Source organism: Asterias rubens, chromosome 13 (assembly GCF_902459465.1).
Source record: "Asterias rubens chromosome 13, eAstRub1.3, whole genome shotgun sequence".
Classification (NCBI taxonomy): Eukaryota; Metazoa; Echinodermata; class Asteroidea; order Forcipulatida; family Asteriidae; genus Asterias; species Asterias rubens.
In genome coordinates, this window is record NC_047074.1 from 9,927,479 (window position 1) to 9,933,478 (window position 6,000).

A 6,000-nucleotide genomic window follows, 5' to 3' on the forward strand; every position below is an offset into this window, starting at 1 on the left:
TCTTTGTATACGTTGTATACACGCACAGTGTACGTCAATTTCTAATGGGTGCCTGCTCGCGCCGTCGCATCTGGCCCCGCCTTAAAAATCGTCAGAGCATTAAGTTTTGTACGAGAGGAAAGCCCTTGAACATGGCAAGTCCTGTGGTGGTAAAATTTTGTAGATTGAGCATGATACTGGGATCGAAATTACCCGTTGTACATTTTGTTTTTCTCTCCGACAGCTCTGTGCAAAAAACTCCCATAGTGGAGGTTGTTGAAATCGTTTCTGAGCAACCCCGCCTACTTGAGCTTTTTTCTATCAAGAAGTGTGCAAGTCGCCCTAAACCTTTAAAAAATGGACGCAGGAACATGCCAGGATGACTAAGGTACAAACTGCATCTCCATCGCATTTTTTGTTCCAGAGTTATTCCAGAGCGTTGCTGAAAGTTTTTAATTGTCCGGGCCTATTTTTTGAATGACCCCCTTATTGTTGGTTGGAATCCTGACTGCGCCGTGTCTTTGTATACGTTGTATACACGCACAGTGTACGTCAATTTCTAATGGGTGCCTGCTCGCGCCGTCGCATCTGGCCCCGCCTTAAAAATCGTCAGAGCATTAAGTTTTGTACGAGAGGAAAGCCCTTGAACATGGAAATCCTGTGGTGGTAAAATTTTGAAGATTGAGCATGATACTGGGATCGAAATTACCCGTTGTACATTTTGTTTTTCTCTCCGACAGCTCTGTGCACAAAACTCCCATAGTGGAGGTTGTTGAAATCGTTTCTGAGCAACACCGAGGAAAGCCCTTGAACATGGCAATCCGGTAGTGGTGGATTTTTGAAGGTTGAGCATGAGCAACCCCGCAATACGAAGGCTGGTTTAGTTTTTGTAGTAAATCTTGTAGGTAACTCTAGTTGTCTTCTTTGTGTATAGAATAGTATCCTTCTTGTTTAAAGATCAAAAAGGGGGCCATTGATATTAAAATTCACAATGGTTAAATTATTAGTTTTGGGAATATTGATAAAAAAAACATGACTCTTGTCTGTTTGTGTACAAAGGGACAATTTCATGTCGACAACAAATACAAAGTTTTGATGATGACGAAAACACACAGTGATTGCTGAAAAACAAAATTTACTTCAGATGGAACCGTTTCTCACATTTTGTTATACTATCAACAGTTCGTTACCAAGTAAGTTTTTGTGCTAACAACTATTTTTAGCAATAACTTATAGTGTCCAGTGTCTTTAAACGTTTTCTCCCCATTTACATTGCCGCGCCGCTTTAGTATGTGGAATAGATCGATTGCGCTATATCAATGTTCAAAATGTGATCTATAGTGGTTATAGAAAGTTAAATCTACACAATAAAGACATAAATAACCATTTTAACTGAAAACGAAGCCCTTAATTGTTCAAAAGTTGAATGTTGTGATATTGATTTAAATCACAACTTGCTGTTTGATATTTCACTGAGTTTTCTACTACATAAAAATGATTATTTTGAGAGTATTGTTAGACTACGAACGTTACTGAGGTTTGAGTAAGCTTATGCGCCGTGGACTTTGCGCCGTGCACATACAGACTACATCGTGTGAACATTCTCGTGGAATTTCCTAGTTGTTGGACTGTTGGTTCAACCCATTAATGGCCTTGTTCAGCCACGGGTAAGGTCTCATGTTACAAACTCCTGAATACTCTCCAGTGATTTCGAGAATTTAGGGTTTATTGAACACACAATTGTTACAGTAATCATGTCATCCTACCGCACGTTTACATGCAGTACGCCGTGTTTGTTTACATCTAATACCAACTATAGATCACGTGACAGACAGAGCGCAATCGGTCTATTGTCCATCTTAAAGGAACATTACAGAACTGTTTTTGCTAACTAAACAGTTGATGGCAATGTAAGCACTTTATGTAATCCACCATACACATAAACTGACAAACCTGTAGAAGTTTGAGATTGATCGACCATCTGGGTCACGAGAGAATAGTGTAAAACCGATTACAAATTTTGCATTGCATCAATGCCAAAATAAAAAGGAGTAAAACGCTCACTGAGCGATAAACTCCAAACGCGAAGTTAGATTATGCTCATTAAATATGACATTTCAGACAGAAATATTTCAAGGGATATTTTCAACTTTCATCATCATCATCATTAGACCGTGTAGGTTTTATGTAAATCTCTGATCTTGACGATTTTTGTTTCTTACCAATTCTAACGTTCCTTTAAAGCTCGAAACTTGCCAAAAGCCATAAATGAAGAGTACGTTAAAGGAACACGTTGCCTTAGATCGGCCGAGTTGGTCTTTGAAAAGCGTTTGTAACCGTTTTTTTTATAAAATGCATATGGGTGAAAAGATGTCGTAAAAGTAGAATATAATTATCCCCACACTTACACGCTCGGCCATTTATGGGAGTCAAAGTTGTGACTCACATAAATGGCCGACCGTGTTATTTCGCAGAGTAAAAGGAAAACCACGCAATTTCGAGGCAAACTTGTGTAGATCATTGTATTCTACTTTTAAGACACCTTTCCAACCATATGTATTTTATAAAATATTTGTCTTTAAAGACCAACTCGTCCGATCCAAGGCAACGTGTTCCTTTAACCAAATGCTTGTGGTTTGTTTCTATGATAAGGGGCGTTCAATGCATACTTCGCAATATATTTTGAGACGTGGTCTGTAATTCTTATTTCTTTATTTCTTTAGTAGCATCGAATGTTTTAGGGTCAAGTGTGTTCTTCACGAGTTTTACAAACACGTTGGCAAAAATGAAACAGCGACTGCACTGAGATACAAGATACATATTACTTTTGTTTGATAACTTCAATAATTAATAATAATAATATTGTTTACATTGTTCAATGGAATGATGTGCTCTAAATGCTATCAATTGTAACTGTAACCTGAAAATAAATTCTGCATGTTGATTTTCTGAATCCCCACTGAGCTAGTATTAAATAGGTTATATTTTTCTTATTGTAAACACTGACATTATTTGTAGCTAGTCTTGTGCTTAAAGAACTTTGGTCATATCTTATCTTATCTTATCTTATCTTATCATCAAGTTGTAAGTGACGCATTGCTTTATCACCGCTTGTCAAATAATCGGTGCTTGTGGAAGCAGCGAATTGTGCACTAAGTTCAAGCGTATTTCAAAGGTTAGCGGGGAATTTCGGCTTGTGTGTGTGCGTGCTCCACGTTTAATACTTGAAATCCTGTGCTTAAAATTCGGTGCTTGCAGTGCAAGCGGAGAATGTTAATCGTAAGCGCGAAATTCAGCCGTAAGCAGAGCCATGAAAGAGGGCCCGGATGTTCATTGTGCAAAGTGACACTGCTTTTTAATGCGTACTCCATAAGCTCAAGTATCACGTGCATGTTTGGATAATGCCTAGTGGTGAGACACAATTAATAAATAAAAACAACGATTAAAAATATTTTTGAGAATATGCTTGTAGAAAGTGTTTCGGATAAGTACACATTTTTTGATGAGCTTATGTTTTTATTCTGATAAGGAAACATTGAACTTTAAAAAAAATGTTTCAGACACAACATGCCGAAGCCAAAGTTTAGATGAAATCGGAAGAGTAGGCTAAAACTGTCAAAACACGACATAATAAATAGCTGGTTTTTTTTAATCATAACTCAATTGTCTATAAAACCAAATTTATATTAGTCTAGAAACTTTGTTTTTCTTCAGTGTGGCAATTTCTGGGGATTTATGTACATGTTGTTATTGTTGTTTTAAAGTGCTGCTTACGCAGCCGCTGTGCTAACACTGTTGTTGGTTTTGCTGCTGCGCACTGCTGTCCTTGTTGTTTTTGTAAAGTATTTTTTTAGCATTCGTTTGAAAGAAATGGTATAGGGCCTACAATTTACTCGAATGAGATAATTATTCCCTTTAAAGCAAAATTGCGTGAACAATAGACAGATTGCGCTCCGTGCGTCACGTGACCCATAGTGGGTATTGGATGTAAACAAACACGGTGCACTGCAAATTCAGAGATTATTGGGGACGAAAGTGTGTATCAAAGTGAAAACCACATCTAGAATTGTAGCGCGTCTTGCGAGAGATATAGATAGATTTTGATTTTCCCAATCTCAGTTTCATTAAAAGTGAAACACAACAAATGTTGGAACACCAGTTGAGATCAGATACCAGTCATACAAGTACAGTATGCGTGATGAATAATAATAACAACAATAATAAATAAATAAATAAATTAATAAATAAGTAAATTAATATATAACGAAAAATAATGTTGGCTTTAACCCATAGGCCTACACCGATGTGTGTTAGCACTGTTTACTCAGTACTTTCTCGAGTCCTGTGAAAAAAAAGTATAACGGGCATGTTACTCGGGTGGGATTCGAACCCAGGACCCTAGCAATTCTAGAGCAGTGTGTTACCAACTAGACTACCGAGGTTGCCCTGTAGCTGTAGGCAGTTCAAACCATTATGATTTGTCAGCGCTTACCGCAACGATATAAGAGATATTTGGGAAAAAAATAAATCAAGAAATTTAATCATACAAATTATTTAATCTGGTGGAAAAATATAAAAGGTTACGCTCCGGAAGTGTCAGGCATTCAGGCGCCGGTTCAGTTAATGGCACACACTGGCCCCTCCCCATTGCCATATAGAACCCTTCAGGACTTGCATCCGACCCAGAGCACATCCCCCCCTGCCTCGAATCCTAGCCACTACGCGGGCCCTGTCCCTTTAGGGGAGAAAACAAGGCAGATCCCAATCACACTGTCCCATCAGGGGCAGCAAAAAGCCTTGAATCTATATTAGAGACAGACGGTATTCGAACCCGGACCGGGTGATCCGAGTTGCTGAGAACAGTCCCAGCACCTTACGCACTGCGCTACAGTGTTGGTACTTGAAAACTGGTGTTTTCATGGTCATAATCAATAGACCGATTGCGCTCCGTGCCTCACGTGACATAGTGGGTAAAGTGTAAACAAACACGACGTACTGCATATAAACGTGCTATAAGAAGATACGATTACTGTTGCAATGTTTGGCTCAATAAAGACTCAATTCTTGAAATCACCGAAGAATATTCCGGAGTATGTCATAATGAGACCTTACCGATGGCTAAACAATGCCAGCATGGGTAAACAAAGTTCCACCAAAAAAGGAAATTCCAAGAGAAGTTCACACGATGACATGTGTTTGTGCACGGAAAGTGTGGTTATACATTGCCCCCATTCTAATGATTTTCCTGCCAATATTTTCCCCAAAAAAATCAAATTATGAAGCTGCAAATCCCTTTATTTTCACCCTCAAAATTCTTTATTGGAAGGGGTAGCTGTCAGCTATGAGTCGGACAACTTCGCGATCTCCATTATCACAGCCCAACTTCACGCCGTGCACAACGCAACGGCGCGTGAGGAGCTCGCTCAAACCTCGGTAACCCTACTCTCAAAATAAACCTCGTTTGTAGTAGAATACTGGAAACATCAAACAGCGAATGTGATTTAAATCAACGTCATAGTATTTAACTTAATCAAAAGGGTTCCGTTTTTAGTTAAAAGTGTTATTTATTGAAAATACAGCCAATTGTGATCCATCGGTACGAGTCTAGGGCACGTGATCACATGTAAACATTGCGTAGCGCAATATTGGTCTATTGGTAGCAGGATATGGACAGTTTTCAACAAGAGTTTCCTACATCTGAATTTGTTGAACTCTGTTTCACCTTCATGTCATTGTTGAGCCCGTGCTGAGCGTTCGGTGCTTAATATTTTGTGTGAATAGACCACATTGTTGGGGCGATGGCTCTTCTTTATCATCGGTCTAACTGGCAACTCTGATAAAACCGATGCTAAAAGAGAGCCATTTTAGCCCAACTATTGTAGTGGGCTATTGTGTCTGCGACTCTGCGGTGTTCAGGGAATCTGTCAGGAATCTCCGGAATTTGTCAGAGGATACATTTCGTTTGTACAAAATGATTACTGGTATTTGGGGGACACCCTCTGCTACTTATCGGCAGGTCTT